General features: G+C 39.2%; 1 long non-coding RNA gene and 1 other non-coding gene across 4 annotated transcripts; both read left to right on the forward strand.

Annotated features, from left to right (window-relative positions):
* The first annotated feature begins 6,102 nt into the window (after positions 1–6,102).
* On the forward strand, positions 6,103–14,695 carry LOC127802488 (uncharacterized). Of its 3 annotated transcripts, none has more exons than XR_008023291.1 (3): positions 6,103–7,152; positions 7,361–7,463; positions 14,291–14,695. It is a non-coding gene; the product is annotated as an uncharacterized LOC127802488 (long non-coding RNA). The 3 variants fall into 3 exon arrangements; XR_008023289.1 differs by lacking the exon at positions 14,291–14,695 and adding an exon at positions 7,814–8,137; XR_008023290.1 differs by lacking the exon at positions 7,361–7,463 and adding an exon at positions 13,838–13,940 and having other exon boundaries at positions 6,105–7,152; positions 14,291–14,689.
* A 1,142-nt stretch (positions 14,696–15,837) lies between these two features.
* On the forward strand, positions 15,838–15,944 carry LOC127802971 (small nucleolar RNA R71). The gene has a single exon (XR_008023416.1). It is a non-coding gene; the product is annotated as a small nucleolar RNA R71 (small nucleolar RNA).
* The last annotated feature ends 5,789 nt before the right edge of the window (positions 15,945–21,733 follow it).

A 21,733-nucleotide genomic window follows, 5' to 3' on the forward strand; every position in this document is an offset into this window, starting at 1 on the left:
ATGCACATCAGGTGCAGTCAGCTCTCTAATGGTTCTACCATCCAAATGACCACGATTTACATTATTTCCATGATTTCCATTATTGCCATTACCATTATTTCCATTACTATTATCTGCCATATTGATGAATTCTGGAATAGGTTCGGATGAAGTATTAGAAACACTGTTAGGGTCAATCCTATCCCGAGACTTAAGCTCTCTAGCTTGCCTTCTAAGAGTGTTCTCTAATTCAAGATCCAAATCAAGTAATTTTTCCTTAGAGGACCTGGTCATGCACTAGAGATCAGCACAAAAACAGCACACAAAATGGCCTATGCATACTAAGAACTCAAAAACTCAAAAACATAAAAACACAGAAACACAAAAACACAAAACGTGTCAAACAAGAAGCCCTTAGATGATTTTTTTATGCAATTTTTCACAAAATTTGAACACAAAAACATTGAGGGACCTGAAGACACTAAAAACCACACAAAATTAGCCACTGAGAAACACAAAATGGCCCAAAAAGTGGTCTAAACGTTGGAATTTGGCCAAAAAATGCTCTCCTCACCGCGAACCAGTGACTCTTGATCCTCACACCCCCATTTCTTGGACACCAAAAAATCAGCTCAATCGGAGCAAGTGGAAGGCTATGAACAGTAACCGGGAAAACTGATTTTTCCCTCAAACCGGCTCTTATTTTGCCTCAGAAACCACTCTATATGCAAGAAAACATCAAGGGGGCATATGGACTTGAAAGAATATCAAGTAGGGATGAGAAAGCAAGAGGATAGAACCGGTATCTTGAGCTCAATCCTTAAATCTTGCTATCTGTCATGGAGGTGGTCAAAAACGCTGTTAAATGGAAGACTGCTGTGGCTGATCTTCTCTTGGTTGCAGCTGCTGGTGCCTATCTGCCAAACGAAAAGGAAGATTAGTGGGGAAAGGAAAGACAACGTTAAAAGGAATGTTAAAAGAGAGAAAATAAAAGGAAAAGGTGAAAGAAAAAATGGAATGTCCTCTTGGTCAAGTGATCTGCTGTCAGAGGCAGAAAAGTGGACTTCAGTTTTCTCTAAATAAAGGAAAAAAAAACGGCTATGCTCCTGATCTGTTGCAGCCCCATTTTTTTTTTTTTTTGTTGGGTTGTCTACTTGCTGTGAGCTTGCTTTTCAGCACCTATCAGAGCACCTGAAGACCAGAGAAGGACTGCAGGTGTTTTTTTTGCTTTTTCAGTTGCTGCAGGGTTGCTTTTCCAGTTGCAGGTCGTGCAGCCCTCTCCAACAGCCACTTCTTTGTTCAAAAATAATTCTAGAAACAAGAAAACAGAAAAGAAAAATACACACATACAAAAAGAAGATCGAAAAGGCAAATAAGGCTTTTCTATTGCTGCTTGCTATCAGTTTATCTCAAGAACAGAATAGAATAGCTCTTCAAGTTTGTGAGCAAGAACTGATAACCTTATCACCAAGAACACAAAACAGACAGAAAATAGGGTCGGTCCTCTATGTTTTTAGAAGAAAAACTTGGCTCCCCAGCAATGGCGCTAAAATTCTGGCCGGTGGCTATCGAACCACCCCAGATTAGATATCTATGTATCTCTTCTCTAGTTTGCAGCAAAGTGCACCCTAGGTCGTCTCTCACAAGGAGCCTCACTTTCTTCTACCAACAAGGAGAACCAATATAAACAACAGCTTGTTTAGGGGGGGGGGAGGTTTGACAGAAAACTAAGTAACAAAACAGAAAGACAAGGATAGATGAAAATCAGTAAATGAAATGCAACCAGCTGTGTATTTGTCCCCTCTGTGAAATCTTCCTCGTCCAACCTATAAATCTTGTCTTGTTAGATGTTTTAATCTCCGGATATCAAACTTAAAGCATCCCCAACAACCGTCCAAGGATTAGAATGATTGGAACAACAAAATGAATACAGAAATCTCTTATAAACAAAATGCAACCATTCACTCTCTATTCAACCCATCCGGAGCTATGCAAGAACAACCATTCAAGCACATTATATTCATTTCCGAGATGTTATACCAACTAGCTACAACACTCTATTCTCTTAAGCATTTAACAGAAAATGAATCCATGCAAATTCACACAAACCTGCCATGAACTCCATGCATTCGAAAATCTGCTCAAACTAAACCAAATGGAAATGAATAAGATTAAAACAAACAAACCAGGTTTTTGCAGCTCATCCGGGACTCAGATTCCACACGGGTTCAAGATACACAACCAGTTACAATAGCTATAGCCTTTCATTATAGCAAGGAAGACAAAATGGAGACAAAATGAAGAAAACATAAAAATGCTAACAACAAGAAAAACGGCTAGAATCTCCTCTCTTTTCTCCTCTCCCTCTCCTACTGGAAATAAGTGCTAAGAGGCCTTAAATACATGGGTAAGAAAGGAAGAGCTAGGAAGGCTAAGGTTGGGCCTAGTCCAATAGAAAAGAGAAGAAACAAAAGAGAGATAAGTGAGCCCAAAATAGTAAAATCGAGCAGCCCAAATCTGCTCCTTGAAAGTGAGCCCAAGCTCCTTTAGATGAGTCCCACAATTGCCCAAGGCCGGCCTACCCTCATGAAGTCCGAAATGAGCCACTTCAAGTCTTTTCCAACTGCTTCTCTAGCCCATCCAATATTCCCTAAAGCTAAGCAAGCTTGGATCCATAGAAGTAAGATAGAAAATAGTGTAAGGACGATTTGAAGTATAATAAAATAGAAACCATGAAAGATCAGCAAAAATTACTTCAAACGTAGTAATAAGACTGAGGTGAAATGCCAAAATATAGCATAAATATGCATGCCATCACCCAGGAAGCCCAAATCTGTCCAAAATAAAATAAAATAGTGTGAAGCTCAATTCCTATAAAATAAAATAAAACAAAATCAAGATGAATAAAATGACACAACTAACATGCAAAAAGACTAAATATGAGGGCTAAATAATATGAAAATATGCGCTCTATTAGACCTCCAACCTCCTTGTCATGACAATGGTGTAGAATCTGACTTACCTCCTCCTCAGGAACACACCTGCGAATTAACTGGTCAGCACAAACCTTATATAAGTAAGGCTCCTCCCACAAATAATGCTTTGTTGTAGAAAGAAATTTCTTCCTTTGCTGATATGAAAAATTAGGTGGAATGACCTTACCAACCAAGAAATTTACAATATCTGCATTCCATGGTAAAGCTGAACTCCTAACTGCATATAAGTGTTCATCAGGGAACTCCTCTTGAATAGGAAATGGGTTCGGCTGCACCATGGTTGAATGCTCCATTCATGAGAGGTGGTCTGCGATAACATTTTCAGTCCCCTTCTTGTCTCGAATCTGCAAATCAAACTCTTGAAGAAGCAAGATCCATCGAATGAGTCTCGGTTTCGCATCTTTGTTAGCTAAGAGGCACTTTAATGCTGCATGATCTGTATACACAAAAACTTTGGACAAAATCAAATAAGAATGGAATTTGTCAATTGCAAAGATTACTGCAAGAAGTTCATTTTCTATAGTGGCATAATTCTGTTGTGCTTCCGTGAGTGTCCTACTAGCATAATAAATGGTCTGGAACACCTTGTCCTTTCGTTGGCATAAAACGACTCCAACTGCACTATCACTGGCATCACACATAAGCTCGAATGGAAGTGTCTAATCTGGTGCTACCATTACAGGTGCCGTGATCAACTTTTCCTTTAGGGTGTGAAAAGCCTGCAAACAGTCCTCAGAAAAGTTAAAAGAAACATATTTGGATAATAAATTAGATAACAGTCGAGAGATTAAGGAAAAATCCTTGATGAAACGTCAATAAAACCCAGCATGTCCTAAGAAACTCCTCACAGCCTTGACAAAAGTAGGTGGTGGCAACTTCTCTATCACCTCAACCTTGGCACAATCCACTTGAATTCCCTCATGGGAAACCTTATGTCCTAGCACAATGCCCTCTTGCACCATAAAATGACACTTCTCCCAGTTTAAAACTAGGTTAGTATCCTCACAACGCTGTAAAACCAAAGACAGGTTATGTAAACAATCATCAAAGGAAGAGCCAAATATAGAAAAATCATTCATAAATATTTCCATGAAATCCTCAACCATGTCATGAAAGATTGCCATCATGGAACGTTGAAATGTCGCAGGTGCATTGCATAAGCCAAATGGCATCCTCTGAAACGAAAAAGTACCATAAGGGCATGTGAATGTAGTCTTCTCTTGTTCCTTAGGGGTAATGGCAATCTAGTTGTATCCTGAATAACCATCTAGGAAACAATAGTAATCCCTACCTGCTAACCTTTCCAACATTTGATCAATAAAAGGGAGGGGATAGTGATCTTTCTTAGTGGCATCATTCAGCTTCCTGTAGTCAATGCACACTCGCCATCCTGTGACTGTTCTAGTAGGAATCAACTCATTCTTTTCATTTGCAACAACAGTCATGCCACCTTTTTTTGGTGCCACCTGCACATGACTCACCCAAGAACTATCAAAGATGGGATAGATAATAGCTGCATCAAGAAGCTTAATCACCTCTTTCTTAACCACATCTTGCATCACTGGGTTGAGCCTTCTTTGTGGCTGCACGGTTGGTTTGTAGTTTTCTTCCATAAGTATCTTGTGTGTGCAGATGGAAGGGCTTATTCCATGAATATCTGATATGGTCCAACCAAAAGCTCTTTTATGCTTCTTAAGCACTTGTAACAACTTTGCCTCCATGTCACTTGTCAAAGAGAATGAAATAATAATAGGTAAGGATGAAGAACCTTTTAAAAATGCATATTTCAAATGAGAAGGAATGGGCTTAAGCTCAAGTGAATGTGGCTCTTCAATGGATGGCTTGGGTAGTTTCATCAGTGGTCTCTCTAGCTTCTCATATCTTGGTCCATTCTGCTTAGTATAGGTTTGGTAGGAGGGTGACTTTGCCTCCAACATCTTGACAATCTCCTCATATGCATCCTTCTTTCCACCTGTAGTAATCGAATTTACAAAACAACCCTCCAAAGGGTCTTCAAACCTGTTAACTTGGAAGCAATCATGCACAACATAGTCAATAACATCAAGTCTATAACAAGTTTGGTCTTCTACTGGATGCTTGAGAGCCTGAAACACATTAAACGTTACTTGGTCATCTTGGACCCTCAACACAAGTTGTCCTTGCTGGACATCTATCAAAGCTTTACCTGTAGCTAGAAATGACCTCCTTAAAATAAGGGGAACCTCAAGGTCCTCAATCATATCCAAGACAATGAAATCAACTGGGAATATGAATTTGTCTACCTTTACCAAAACATCTTCCACAATACCTTTTGGATGCTTGATCGATTTATCTGCAAGCTGCAAAGTGATTGTGGTAGGCTTTGGTTCTCCCAAACCTAGTTTCCTGAAAATAGTTAAAGGTATGAGATTAATACTAGCTCCTAAATCACACAAAACTTTATCAAAACAAATATCACCAATAATACAAGGGATAGTAAAACTCCCTGTGTAATACCCCATGTTCGTATGAGGATGCCACGTAATTTTGATGAATTTAGAATACCGAAAAATTGATTTTATAGCAATTTTAGGTACCGAATCAACTGCAGGGAATGCCTCGGAGTGAAATTATCTAAGGAAAATTATATGGTTTCGACGAGCGTATCGAGATAGGATTTATGGTATTGAAAGAACTCGGATCGGGAACAATTTTCGGTACAGCTATAATACAGCTGTTATTTAGGCTATAAAATCGAATCGTTGTAGAAGACTCTCGAAAAATCAACGGAAGCCCAGAGGGGCTCCGATTTTGCATAACGAGCAACCCTTCAGTGGTTTCAGGATGAAACGATAGCCCGGTGAGGGCATTGGGACAGAATCATCTATATCGAGTAGAATTTAAGTTATTAATTATGAATTCTCAGTATTAAATGCAAGTCTAATCGGTATTTGAGGGCATAGTTGCAATAAGAAAATTCTCAAGTGATATTAAAATAAATTAGGGATTATATGTAATTTTCTTAAGTTTAAATATGTAATTTATTAACATAATACATAATTGTACATATATATATACGCATGTGCGCGGCCAGCTTCTGAAGCATTAATGGCCGCGATTTTGGGCTGCAATTGGACGATCATGGCAGCAGGGTTTAAGGAAAATGGTTGCAGCGGGATTCACGGGGATTTGGCAGCCGATTTTGAGGGATTATGTTATTAATGTAATGTATAACATATATATATATATATATCTACGTTCGTCCATGGCTGCCTATAAATAGGCAAGAAGATCGGTCGATTGAGGAGCACCAAAGCAAGGGAGATCGAGAGAGAGAGAGAGAGAAATCGGGTGAGAGAGTGAGTGGCCGAGGAATGGCCATTTCCAGCAACCATGGCCAAGAAGCAAAGCTTCGATGCTCGGCCATGGTGGTCAGGAAGGAGGAGCAGCAGGGGAAAGGCGCAACGGAGGATGGCGGTAAGGTCCGGACGGCTTGCGGTGGCGCAAGGAAGCAACGGAAGTGACCGTTGCAGCAGCGAACGGCCATGGCAGCAAGCTCAGCGTGGCCATGGCCGACGCGCAGTGAACAGAGCCGCGAGCAGCGGCTGGGCGCGGCCGGCGGTGCTGCGCGAGCAGCCTCCAGCGAGGTCGGGGGCCGGTGCGAGGCCGGGGGGAGGCGCTAGCAGCGGCGAAGGCGTCGGCAAGGAGGCTGGAGACCTCGGCAGCAGCTGGTTCGATCGGCCATGGCAGCCATGGCCGATGCGCAGCAAGTTGCTGCGATGGCGGCAGCAGTCGCGGCGGAGGGCGGTGGTGCGTGGCGCCCGGGTCCGAGAGGCCGAGGCGGCCGGCGGCGGAGGGCCGAGTGGTAGTTCGCGGTGGCGGCCGCGGCGGCTGGAGCGCGCGGGAGCTGTAGGCGCGGTGCAGAGGAAGAAGAAGGAGGAGAAGGGAAAAAGAAAAAGAAGAAAGAAAAGAAAAAGAAAGAAAAAGAAAGAAAAGGAAAAGAAAGAAAAGAAAAGAAAGAAAAAGAAGAAAAAAAGAAAAGGAAATTGGGAAAAATGTTGAAAAGTCCTAGAAAAATCCCAAAAAATAGGTAATGAAGATGTAATGACATCCCGGAGATTTGGATGAGAAAACGAGCCGAGCACGCTTTTCGAGAATACGACACGCATACCGAGGAAACCGGAGATGCTAAGTTAAGGTGAGTAAAATTCTCTAGAAAATTTCAGAAATTTTGAAATATTATTTTATGAATTTTCGTAGTGAAATATTTAAGAAAATATTTCTAGAAATATTTAATTTGGAATTATTGAGGAAAAATAAGAAGAAATAGAGAGAAAATTAAAGAAAATGCCAGAAATTATGGAAAAATAGGATTTAATATTTATTCAAATACTTATGGTGACTAGGATACTTTGAGGCTGAATTTGAAGAGACTCGCGCAAATTTTGAGGTTGACACGTAAATCGAGGCAAGACACGGATATCGAGGTAGCCCGATAAGCTCTAAAAAGTAAGTGGTACTTCCTCGAAAATATTTTCATCATATTGACATGCCCTGATATGTATCTATCACTTAGAATGCATACATGACTATGAAATGCATGAATACACGTTGATATCATTGATCACACGCATATGAGGCCATAGGGAGTACGAACTGGCACCGCTGCCTTACCAAGGGTGCACCCATACACCCCGGCTTCGAAAGAGGTGGCCGCTAAAATGGTAGGTAGCATGAAGGGTGCAGTTGACACCTACGATGAAAGACATTGCATACACTCATGACATAGCATTATGTACCATTACTTAGATGGTTCATCATCTAACTTGGGTTCGCCCCTGGAACATTCAACGTTCCAGTCAGGACTTGCAGAGATGATTCCGAGATTGGTGAGATGTAGTGACGCGAGACGTCGAGAGGCGAGTAAATGTACCATGTTATGTTGTAATATGAGTAGTTTAAGAATTATGTACATTGTATTTATTGTCAGACGCTTATAAATTAACTTTGTAATGAATGTCATGTCTAGTATGAGCAGGTTCGATTCAGCTTCCGCTTTGTAAATCGTATTTATCTCTGGTGTGTAAATTAAACACTAGATAGGCCTTAGGGAATTTCGGGATAATAAAAAAAAAAAAAAGACCCAATTTTCCTAAGGTATAACACGCCCGAGAAAGTGGGCTGTTACAGTTGGTATCAGAGCCTAAGGTTATTGGAAGCCTTAAGTGACTCAGATATAATTGATTTGACCCTATTTGGAGATTAGGGAATAGTAATTTGGAGACTTTAGAGGATCTGGTAGAACCTGTTAGTAGGAACCCGAAGTGGAGGTTTAGGGGAAAGAGACTAAAGGTTCATAAAACGAAATCCGTATTTGGAAATTTAGGAATGGACGATTGAAGTCTTAGAGGTTATTGATTTGAGGATCTAATCTTGCTAAGCAATAGAATGACCGGTTGAGATAATCTAGCTATTGATGTTAGGATCTGATGATATGATTCGGGTGTAAGTTTGACTCGGTAACCATGATTATGGATTCGAGAGATTCAGAGACTGTTGATTTAAAGTAATTAGTCGAAATCGTTGCAAGATATGATAGGATAATTATGGTTATCAAGGATGATCAAATCATGGATGATTAATTTGATGTGACATGGCCTAGTTAAGGAGTTATGATCAAATGATAAGTATTTTCAAGGATCATTTAGTGGCCCGGTAATGAGATGTAAAGATCAGGGATCCAACGGATTAGGTCAAGAGGCCAAAGATGTTCAAATGATGGCATATGAGTTGTGACAATTAATCAGTGATAGTGGTGCAACCGATGTGACTCGCAGAAAGGGGATAAGGAACTCTGGCAAGCGTAACTACACTACTGGTTCAGTGTTCGTAGTGACAGATCTGGATCTAGGGACCCATGTGCAGATGGTTGAGGAATGGCTTGCGATAAGGTACGGGAAGCCCGTCGGTCGAAGCATCATGTCAGACTGCCTGGGAGACGATCAGATGATGAAAATCTAGGACAACCCAGTAGGGTCTGTACCTTGTATGGAGTCTAAGTCCCAATGGTCTAGGATGCAATGTGTGCCACTAGCTGTGATTAATCGAGGTCAGAAACCTAGGGAGTCAACCCGAAATAAAATCGAGTGTCATATTTAAAGAATTGTATCGGGGTTCGCAGTCATCTTGGGAGTAAGTGACACAAAGAACAGTGCGAAGCTCAAGACGTAGAATACCTCGGTATCTAGTATGACAATAGGGTCATGAATGGTCGTGTGCCGGTAGTCAGCTGGATCTAAAGATCGAAATGTGAGAGTCAATGAAATTCTCAATAAACGAGACTATGACCAGTTCAAGGCCTTGGCGATAAATAGTGAGATAGCAACATTGGTTCGAGTAGAGTTCGGGTTATAAAAAAAAAAAAAAAAAAAATGAAAGAGTTTCTTAATAGGTCGTATCAACCGTAAAGGAATGATAAGGAGACCTAGTCAATAGAGGTTGTGATTACGGTTCGGTGTGCCAAGTGGGCTTAAGGATTCGAAAGTCTGTAAAAGAAGATTCGCGAATAAGTTATGCCTTGTGCATCAGTATGTGGACCTAAATCGTTATTTGAGCTTTAAAGTATCATTCGGTAAAGAGTTCTTGCAAGTTTAAGATTCAGTTGTTTTTAATTGGAACCGGGTAACGTGATCTGAATAGAGATCTTCAAAGATGAATCGATTTTAGATTTGCAAGGAATTTCCTAAGGGATTGGAGTACCATGGGAGACATAGGTACTTACCCACTCCAGTTAGCGGGATGGTTATGAATAGATGTCTTTGAGAGTTTTGGCATGCTTGAGAGAGACAAGTAATGGCAAATGTGCCAGGGTGTCAGATTACCGTATGAAATGTCGCGTTCTTAATAGATCAAAATTTATTGGAGATCTAGAATTTTTGATTATTGAAGAGTAAAGGTCTTGTTAGGATAGACGATTAGTCTAAGATAGCTTTGGTGGGCAAATCGAGGATGTGTAGCTAGGCGATGATTAAAATGATGTCAATGAGAAAAAAAAAAAAATCCAGCGAAGATTGAAGTACCGTGGATAACATAAGTACCCACCTACTCTAGCTGACAGTATAGTTATGGATTGTCGTCTCGAAGATTGTGCAAAACTGAGATGTGGTTGAGAGAATCAAGTGATGGCAGATGTACCAGGATAATGGGTCACAGTAGGAAAAGTTGCAGACCTAGATCGATTAGAAACCCGAGATTTTCAATTTTGGAAAATGAAACCCTCGTATGACTAATAAGTAGCCTGGTAGGCAAATTGAGAGATGTATAACTAGATAATCATTAAAGTGATGTTAGCAAGTTATGATTACAAGGAGCCTATTAATTTATTGTACAAGCATTTACTGTCAGTGAAAAGCCATAAGAAAAATGAAAAATACCATGAGATATTCTCGGAAGATTTAATAGGATTATTTCTTAATGATGAAATTGCCAATAAATAGCTTGAGGTTATTAGACGCTTAGCTATAAGTGGCTTGATTGAGGACGTAAATTATCAAAGAAGTGATAATTAAGAGTCGATATCTTTACCTCAAATTTAATGAATTAAAAACAACTGCAAGAGGCTAGGATAATTACGATTGATGTGCGGTTGAGGAATGAGGCATTTCGAAAATCGGCAATAGAGTCATGATTAGATGATTTGACCAAGTACCGTCTGCATTAAAGACGCTTTAGTGATTGTGTTTATCGAGGATATATTGGTGTACTCCTCAGATAGGGAAGACGCATGAGAAACATTGAGGATAATGTTAGGGAATGTCGCGATAGGTGAGACTTGCTAGAAACGATGAGAGCACGAGGCTCTATGAAGTCAAGGTCGAGGATTGAAAGTTCCAAAAAGTCAGATAACCCAGTGGGTTTCGAGAGATGAGCCAAATGTTTTGAGTAGAGGTTGGTTCAAGCAAAGGTCGGTAACTTGAGTATGTAGCTCTGAAAAAGGATCGAGCATGATTAAAGTTAGTTGACATAAAAAGAGTAATTTGAGGATTAAATGATTGATTTGATGATATAAAATGTTATTTGAGGATCACTTCGAAAAGTTCGAGGAGTTATTTAAGTTATGGGTATATGGATAAATAGGTATAAGTTTGGCGACCAAGTAACAAAGGAACAAGCATGCAAGGATATTAGTATTGCTAGACTTAAAAGACAACGTTAAATTTTGATCAAAGTTTTGGAGATAGATAGAATCTATGAACAAAGATATCTTGAAGTTACAAACTTGAGGTTATATCAGGTGATGAATTCCTACGAGAATGAGAAAATAACAGTTATAAGAAATTTCGTATAAGGATCAAGCAATGATTAGGTTTGATATGACCTAAACTAAGGCATAACTAGTTTCAAGAATAGGTGATAATGTATAACTGTGATGTTTTGGATCCAAGGGTTCGTGAAAACGTTTGATAACAAAAAAAAAAAAATTCTTTAAGGATCAGTGGATAAAAATTAAGATGTATCGAGATCAGGGACTTTTGTACTAAGGTTGGGAGACTATCAAAGCATAATTGGTTAGTATAAGAGAATTAATGTCGTGGAAAATCGGTAATTAGGAAAGTGTCGTGATATCGAATGGATGACTTAGTGAAAAGTAGATTGAAAATTGATGATATGAGAGTTGTAGGCTCATTATGATGATGTGAGTACCGACTTAGATAGGAGCTCGAGCGGAGATCCTTGGCCCAAGGACCGAGTTATGCGATTATGATTTTTGGAAAGTGAAATTCGAAAGGTATGCGTGGTTGCCAAGTGTACTGGTTGATGAGCATGGTTAGCACAAGGGTTTAGATTTTGATATGTGCATTGGCATTCACGAGTTTCGAGTAAGATTTTCTCTAGTTATTTGATCAGTCAAGTGTTGATTTCGATGATGAAATTTTGAGATTTAGAATATGTGGCAAATTTCGAGGACGAAATTTTTGTAAGGAGGGGAGAATGTAATACCCCATGTTCGTATGAGGATGCCACGTAATTTTGATGAATTTAGAATACCGAAAAATTGATTTTATAGCAATTTCAGGTACCGAATCAACTGCAGGGAATGCCTCGGAGTGAAATTATCTAAGGAAAATTATATGGTTTCGACGAGCGTATCGAGATAGGATTTATGGTATTGAAAGAAATCGGATCGGGAACAATTTTCGGTACAGCTATAATACAGCTGTTATTTAGGCTATAAAATCGAATCGTTGTAGAAGACTCCCGAAAAATCAACGGAAGCCTAGAGGGGCTCCGATTTTGCATAACGAGCAACCCTTCAGTGGTTTCAGGATGAAACGATAGCCCGGTGAGGGCATTGGGACAGAATCATCTATATCGAGTAGAATTTAAGTTATTAATTATGAATTCTCAGTATTAAATGCAAGTCTAATCGGTATTTGAGGGCATAGTTGCAATAAGAAAATTCTCAAGTGATATTAAAATAAATTAGGGATTATATGTAATTTTCTTAAGTTTAAATATGTAATTTATTAACATAATACATAATTGTACATATATATATACGCATGTGCGCGGCCAGCTTCTGAAGCATTAATGGCCACGATTTTGGGCTGCAATTGGACGATCATGGCAGCAGGGTTTAAGGAAAATGGTTGCAGCGGGATTCACGGGGATTTGGCAGCCGATTTTGAGGGATTATGTTATTAATGTAATGTATAACATATATATATATATATATCTACGTTCGTCCATGGCTGCCTATAAATAGGCAAGAAGATCGGTCGATTGAGGAGCACCAAAGCAAGGGAGATCGAGAGAGAGAGAAATCGGGTGAGAGAGTGAGTGGCCGAGGAATGGCCATTTCCAGCAACCATGGCCGAGAAGCAAAGCTTCGATGCTCGGCCATGGTGGTCAGGAAGGAGGAGCAGCAGGGGAAAGGCGCAACGGAGGATGGCGGTAAGGTCTGGGCGGCTTGCGGTGGCGCAAGGAAGCAACGGAAGTGACCGTTGCAGCAGCGAACGGCCATGGCAGCAAGCTCAGCGTGGCCATGGCCGACGCGCAGTGAACAGAGCCGCGAGCAGCGGCTGGGCGCGGCCGGCGGTGCTGCGCGAGCAGCCTCCAGCGAGGTCGGGGGCCGGTGCGAGGCCGGGGGGAGGCGCTAGCAGCGGCGAAGGCGTCGGCAAGGAGGCTGGAGACCTCGGCAGCAGCTGGTTCGATCGGCCATGGCAGCCATGGCCGATGCGCAGCAAGTTGCTGCGATGGCGGCAGCAGTCGCGGCGGAGGGCGGTGGTGCGTGGCGCCCGGGTCCGAGAGGCCGAGGCGGCCGGCGGCGGAGGGCCGAGTGGTAGTTCGCGGTGGCGGCCGCGGCGGCTGGAGCGCGCGGGAGCTGTAGGCGCGGTGCAGAGGAAGAAGAAGGAGGAGAAGGGAAAAAGAAAAAGAAGAAAGAAAAGAAAAAGAAAGAAAAAGAAAGAAAAGGAAAAGAAAGAAAAGAAAAGAAAGAAAAAGAAGAAAAAAAGAAAAGGAAATTGGGAAAAATGTTGAAAAGTCCTAGAAAAATCCCAAAAAATAGGTAATGAAGATGTAATGACATCCCGGAGATTTGGATGAGAAAACGAGCCGAGCACGCTTTTCGAGAATACGACACGCATACCGAGGAAACCGGAGATGCTAAGTTAAGGTGAGTAAAATTCTCTAGAAAATTTCAGAAATTTTGAAATATTATTTTATGAATTTTCGTAGTGAAATATTTAAGAAAATATTTCTAGAAATATTTAATTTGGAATTATTGAGGAAAAATAAGAAGAAATAGAGAGAAAATTAAAGAAAATGCCAGAAATTATGGAAAAATAGGATTTAATATTTATTCAAATACTTATGGTGATTAGGATACTTTGAGGCTGAATTTGAAGAGACTCGCGCAAATTTTGAGGTTGACACGTAAATCGAGGCAAGACACGGATATCGAGGTAGCCCGATAAGCTCTAAAAAGTAAGTGGTACTTCCTCGAAAATATTTTCATCATATTGACATGCCCTGATATGTATCTATCACGTAGAATGCATACATGACTATGAAATGCATGAATACACGTTGATATCATTGATCACACGCATATGAGGCCGTAGGGAGTACGAACTGGCACCGCTGCCTTACCAAGGGTGCACCCATACACCCCGGCTTCGAAAGAGGTGGCCGCTAAAATGGTAGGTATCATGAAGGGTGCAGTTGACACTTACGATGAAAGACATTGCATACACTCATGACATAGCATTATGTACCATTACTTAGATGGTTCATCATCTAACTTGGGTTCGCCCCTAGAACATTCAACGTTCCAGTCAGGACTTGCAGAGATGATTCCGAGATTGGTGAGATGTAGTGACGCGAGACGTCGAGAGGCGAGTAAATGTACCATGTTATGTTGTAATATGAGTAGTTTAAGAATTATGTACATTGTATTTATTGTCAGACGCTTATAAATTAACTTTGTAATGAATGTCATGTCTAGTATGAGCAGGTTCGATTCAGCTTCCGCTTTGTAAATCGTATTTATCTCTGGTGTGTAAATTAAACACTAGATAGGCCTTAGGGAATTTTGGGATAATAATAAAAAAAAAGACCCAATTTTCCTAAGGTATAACACGCCCGAGAAAGTGGGCTGTTACACCCTGGATCCTTAAGCTTTTGTGGCAACTTGTTTTGCACAATGGCAGAGCACTCTTCACTCAGCTTGACTGTCTCAAATTCTGCTAGCTTCCTCTTGTTGGCTAAAATATCTTTTAAGAACTTGGCGTAGCTAGGGACTTGTGTGATAGCATCCACAAATGGAATATTGATGTGAAGCTTCTTTAACATCTCAAAGAACTTGGAGAATTGCTCATTTTGGTGCTGCTTGAGTCTTTGAGGGAAAGGCAATGGTGGCACGTATGGCTTGACATTAGGATCTGAAAACTTGATTTTTGGTGACCACTCATACTCACATTTTGCTTCCATCTGGTTTAGCCTTCTTTATGTTTTCTCAGTTTCTTTTAGTTTGGTCTCATAAGATTCCCTTTGTGGAAGCACTTCTCCTTGGATCATCCCCTCTTGCTTGCTCACTGGTTTACTTGCTTTGGGTGGATCCTGCAACTCCTTTCCACTCCTTAGCATGATGGCATTGGCTTACTCTCTTGGATTGGTCTCTGTGTTGCTTGGTAGAGAACCTTGGGGCCTAGAAGAAAGCATCTTAGCAATTTACCCAACCTGTACCTCCAAGTTTTGAATAGATGCCTCCTGGTTTTGAAATTTGGTTTCCATACCTTCGAATCTTGTCTCAACAGTATTTACAAACTTGGTCATCAACTCCTCCAATCTTGGTTTCTTCTCTTGTTGTGGCTGGAATCCAGAAGGTGCTTGATGGTTTATGGCATTATGATTGCTCCATGAGAGGTTGGGGTGATTGCGCTATCCTGGATTGTAAACATTGTTGTATGGATTATGTTGCTGACGATGGAAATTCCCTACAAAGTTGGTAGATTCTAGCACATTTGCAAAATTATTCCCCATTTGGCACTCTACTGAACCATGTCCTACCGCTCCACATAAGTCACAAGTGATGCTCCTGGTAGGTATGGATGGGTTACATAAATTATCCAACTTTGCATTAAGGGCGGCCACCTGAGCGGATAAAGCACTGATGTTGCTCACTTCATGTCCTACAGTCGGTCTCCTTATTGGTAACCTGTCAGCTTACCATTGATAACTATTAGACGCCATTTCATCCAACAACTCATAAGCTTCATCAGGTGTCTTCCTCATAATGGTACCTCCTGCAGCTGCATTAATCATAGAACGATTAGTAGAAGATAATCCATTATAGAAAGTTTGTACTTGAAGCCACACGGGTAATTGGTTGTGTGGACATTTCCTTAACAACTCCTTGAAGCGCTCCCAGGCTTCATACAATGTCTCCATCTCAAACTGCACAAAAGTAGTGATATCATTTTGCATCTTTGCATTTTTTGATGGTGGAAAGTACTTAGCTAAAAACTTCTGGGCCATGACATCCCATGTGGTGATAGAACCTGGTGGAAGTGAACTCAACCATGCTTTCGCCTTGTCTCTCAATGAGAATGGGAACAATCTTAGGCGTATAGCATCATCAGAGACTCCGTTATGCTTGAAAGTATCACAAATCTCCAAGAAGTTGGCGATGTGTGCATTTGGGTCATCATTAATGGAGCAACCAAATTGAATCGTGGCTTGCATCATTTGGATGATTGTTGGCTTGATCTCAAAGTTGTTAGCTTATACTGCCGGACTACGAATACTTGAGGCAATGCCAACAACAGAAGGTGATGCATAATCCCTCAATGACCTCTGGGCTTCTATATTTTGATCTTCTTCTTCCATAATCTCTTTTTGTTGGTTATTTAATCTATGAAATGTTTTTCAATTTCTGGATCAAAATCTATCAACTCAAACTTTCTAGCACGAGTCATCCATGAGATCCACCTAAAATAAATAAATAAATAAATTAATAAACAAATGAATAAATGAATTAAATAAAAGAAAACTATAAAATTAAATGACAGAAACTGATTCCAGATTAAAGTAAGAATTGCAAATCTCAATATTGTTAACAAACAAGTCCCCGGCAACGGCGCCAAAAACTTGATGTGCCTAAAATGCAATGGCAAGTACACCAGTCAATCAAGTAATAAAGTGAATGAATAAAGTATCGTTCCCACGGGGACTGCCGAAACAAGTACCAAAACGGAGCAACCCTATTCTTTATCTAGAAAAATTGAATTAGAGATAATATCAACTAACTACAAAATAAAGTAAGAAGAATACGGCGTATAAAAAATAGCAAAATAAAGAACAATCGGACAGGTTAAAACAGATAGATAAGATAGCTAAGGTATTTGATTCACCTACGAGAATGTTGTAATCCTTACCAAATAAGTTAATTAGATGGATTTTACTTACATGTGACGGCGGAATTTCATAACTTATTTATTATCCTTTGGTCCATGTATAACAAAACTATCGCTAATCGCTAATTCTACACTTGGTCCATGTAAAATCAATTAATTAACGACGCATTAAGTTTTGTGAAATTCACTAACTCAAATTACTAATTCAAGCAAATTCAAGTTACCACAAAGATGAATATTCATACTTGGTCCGTTTCAATATCCAATCCAAGTTATGTGATATGCAAAGCTTAACATAGAATTACTTGGTTTGTATCATCTATGTTCATAAAATCATTTAACAGGTGATCAGGCTGTCAAAACAATAATAACCATATCACATAATCACATGAAATAAACATCAATCAAATTAATAGACAATAATATCAATCAGAACATTGTCTCATGGCTATCTCATTACCTTAGCTAACAATAAATTTAGCCAACCATGATAACAGAAATCATCATAATAAAATTCCAAAAAACATAATTAAAATCCAAGAATTAATTCAAAAACAAAAGAATTAACAGTCAAGAAAATTAATTTAGAATTCTTCTCCAAAGTTAATGATTTCCATGGCTGCTTTGCTTTTCCGTGTGGCTGCTTTGCTTTTTCGTGTGGCTGCTGTTGATTTTATGTGATTCAAAATGTGTTTAAATATTTTATCAGAATGTTGGCATGCTATTTCATGATATTGAAATTCATATTATATTTTTAATATGATCATATGTCTCATTATATTTGCTGTTACATGCTGATTAATATAATGCATGTTATCTTTATTGTGGGCTGTTGAGATTTATTATGGGCTGAGCCGATATCCTTTTGCGGTGTTTTTCATTGCTGGCCCAGGCTCGATTTCTGGTCCATTTAGCGCTGATATATAAGGGCTTCCAGTCACCCTAATTTCAAGAACTCTCAGTTTTTTGTCTTGTGCTCTCTCTCTGAAAACCCTAAATCGGTGATTCTTGAAGAGAGACACTTTTCGTGAATCCTTCGTTCTGATCTCTGTTTCAATCGGTTGTTTGGTTGCTTCCATGGTAAGATCTGACGGTAAGAACAGTTTATTCCTTAATCTCTATGTGTTTTAATCGCCTGAGGTGTGAGAGGTTATTGACTGATAGAACAGATACTTAGTCTTGATCGTGAGATCGGTATAGAACAGATCTATCTTGATCTTGTTGTTTTGTTTCTATTTTTCAGTTGTATTGCAATATTGTTTTTCTTTTGGTTTATGATCTTATAATCTTTTGTAAACTTGAGATCTAGTGGATTGACTAGAGGTGGAGCCTCTGCCGTGAGTATGATCTATTGATCCGAACACATATATCATTGTGTCTTGCATGTATGGTTTTCTGGTTTAAAGCTTTTGGTTTTACTGTTTATCGCGCTTGATCTGTGTTTAGCCGAGGAATCAGGTTGTTCAAAACCTACAAGTGGTATCAGAGCCACGGGGTTCTAAGATCCCGGTCAAGCTGTCTCAGATCCGAAAGTTAAAATCTCAGATCTGGTAAGAATTCCAACTTAGGGTTTCAAATCTCGTACTCTTTTTACCCTAACTTTATCTGCAATAAATCTTGCTTATTTTTAGTCCGTTAGTTATATTCTGCATGCCCTAAATAATTTTTTTTGTATATTCTTGATCTTGAATAAGTAATCTGTTGTTTACTCTATTCTGAAATATACTGTTAAAGGTTCTGGTTTGTATTTGAAAACTAATTTCTGGAAAATTAATTTTTCAAACAATTGACCTGCTTATACTTTAAATCCTATCTAAATAATCTCAGAAAATTGAAATATCACCTGTAATCTCCATTCTATTTTATTGATCATATAAATGGCTCCATCTAAGTTCGAATTAGATAAGTTTGATGGTAGTGGTGATTTTTCGTTATGGAAAAAGAAAATGACTACAGTACTGGTTCAAAACTAGTGCTCTGAAGCACTGGATGAACCTTTTGCAACTGAGAAGGATAAAGTAGAATCCCCTCCTACCCCTGAAATGCGTAAAATGGATAGATTAGCCTATAGCCTAATAATTTTAAATCTTTCTGATAAAGTCCTTAGGCAAGTTAACAAAGAAAATACTGCCTTAAAGGTGTGGAATAAGTTAGAATCTCTATATATGACTAAATCTTTAACAAGTAAGATTTTCTTAAAAGGAAAATTATTTGGCTTTAAAATGAATACCTCTAAATCTCTAGAATAAAACCTAGATGACTTTAATGTCATTGTAATAGGTCTAGAAAACATAGATGAGAGTATTTCTAAAGAAAACCAAGTTGTAATCCTTTTAAATGCTTTGCCTGAGTCATATAAATATTTAAGGACTGTAATGCAGTATGGTAGAACTTCTTTATCCTTAGAAGATGTAGTGTCTGCCTTAAGATCTAGGGATCTTGAAGATGATAAGAAAGATAAGAAAATAAATAGTGCTGAAGGCTTAAGTGTAAAGGGTAATTGGGAGCATAAATCTAAGAATAAAGGCAAAGGGAATTCAAGGGGTAGAAGTAAAACGAGGTCAAATTCAAAGTCTAGAGGACCTAGTAGGGAATCCTCAAAAACTAGAACATGTTGGTATTGCAAGAAATAGGGTCATATAAGAAAGAATTGTTATAAAAGGAAAAAGGATCTAGAAAAAGAAAACCCTAGTAATCAGGATGCAGCAAATATTTCTGATGGATATGATAGTGCAGAAGGCCTAATCATGACACAACATACCATAGGTGATGAGTGGATCTTAGATTCAGGCTGTACTTTTCACATGACACTTAGGAGAGACTGGTTGATTAATTTCCAGCACATAGAAGGTGGTAAAGTCCTAATGGGTAATAATCAATCCTGCAAGGTAACTGGTTTAGGGTCAGTTAGGTTTAAAATGTGGGATGGATCATATAGGACTTTAGATAATGTGAGATTTGTGCCAAATCATAGAAGAAACCTCATTGCCCTAGGTATGTTAGACTCAAATGGGGGGTCTTATAAGTCAGAAAATGGAGTCCTTAAGGTGTTTAAAGGATCCATGTTAGTTCTTAAGGGAATCCGTAAGCAAGGACTGTATGTCCTTCAAGGAGAGTCTATCTCTGGTTATGCTGCAGTTTCATCTTCTGAAATTGATGACACTGTGTTGTGGCATAGGAGACTAGGTCATATAGGAATGAAAGGTTTACTAGAATTAAGTAAGCAAGGAATCTTAGATCCTAGGAGGATTGGTAATCTAGACTTTTGTGAGACATGTGCCTTGGACAAGTCTCATAGGTTGCAGTTTGCTGCTGCAACTCACAAGTCCCAAGATGTCCTTGAGTATGTTCATTCCGACCTTTGGGGATCTCCCCAAGTCCCTAGCTCCCTTTCAGCCGCCCAATATTTCCCTTCCTTTATAGATGACTATTCTATGAAGGTTTGGGTCTACTTCCTTAAGTATAAGAGTGAAGCCTTTGCTAAGTTTAAGGAGTGGAAGACTTATGTAGAGTTGCAATCAGGAAAGAAAATAAAAACCCTTAGAACAGATAATAGCCTGGAATTCTGTAATCAAGAATTCTCAAATTTCTGCAAACAAGTAGGCATTGCAAGACATAGAACTTGCAGTGAAACACCTCAGCAAAATGGAGTTGCTGAACGCATGAATAGAACCATCCTAAATAAAGTTAGATGTTTTTTAAAGGACTCTAACTTACCCAAGAAATTTTGGGCTGAAGCAGTTTCAACTGCTTGTTATCTGATAAATATATCTCCTTCATTCTCCATAGAATTTAGAACTCCTAAGCAGTTGTGGAGTGGGAAAATCCCATCCCTTAACCACCTTAGACCTTTTGGATGTATAGCCTATGTCCATAAGAAAGAAGGGAAGTTAGACCCTAGAGCCAAGAAGGCTGTATTCTTGGGTTACCCTTAAGGGTTAAAAGGATACAAATTATGGTTGATTGAGGAAAAGAAAACCGTTATCAGCAGGGATGTAGTATTCAAAGAATTAGAATACTATACCCCAAATAAGGTGGAAAATCTAAAGGAAGACCAAACTGATAAGTTTCAGTTTGAGGTGGAAAGAGATAGAATCAATGATAATGTAAAAGAATCTAACCAAGAGAGTCCTCAAGAGTTTAGCTCCCAAGATTTTGCTGAAACTAAAATGGAGAGTGACGATAATGAAAATTCAACTGAAATCATTCCAGAATTGGATGACTATGTCCTATCTAGGGATAGGGTTAGGAGGGAAATTAAACCCCCTACTAGGTATGCTCATGCGGATGTGATTGCCTATGCTCTTAATATTGGAGATTCAATAGAGCATGAAGAACCTCTTAGTTATCAAGAAGCCAGCTCCAGCAAATATAGAATTAATTGGTTAAAGGCAATGAAGGAAGAGATGGAATCTCTTCAAAAGAATAAAACCTAGATTCTTGTAAATAAACCTAAAGACCAGAAAGTTATAGGTTGTAAATGGATATTTAAAAGAAAGCCATGTATCCCAGGTGTTGAACCAACCAGATTTAAGGCTAGGGTAGTTGCCAAGGGTTTTTCCCAAAGAGAAGGCATTGACTACCATGAGGTGTTCTCCCCTGTAGTAAAGCATACTTCTATAAGGTTAGTTTTAGCCTTAGTAGCCTTAAATAATCTAGAGCTTGAGCAATTAGATGTAAAGATTGCTTTTCTCCATGGAAACCTAGAAGAGAAAATATATATGGATCAGCCTATAGGTTTCATAGAAAAAGGTAAGGAAAATAAATGTTTGGTTGTTGCAAAGATCTCTATATGGTCTAAAGCAATCTCCTAGACAGTGGTATAGGAGATTTGATGAGTTTATGCTCAAAGAAAATTACACT

This window comes from Diospyros lotus, chromosome 5 (genome assembly GCF_014633365.1).
Source record: "Diospyros lotus cultivar Yz01 chromosome 5, ASM1463336v1, whole genome shotgun sequence".
Classification (NCBI taxonomy): Eukaryota; Viridiplantae; Streptophyta; class Magnoliopsida; order Ericales; family Ebenaceae; genus Diospyros; species Diospyros lotus.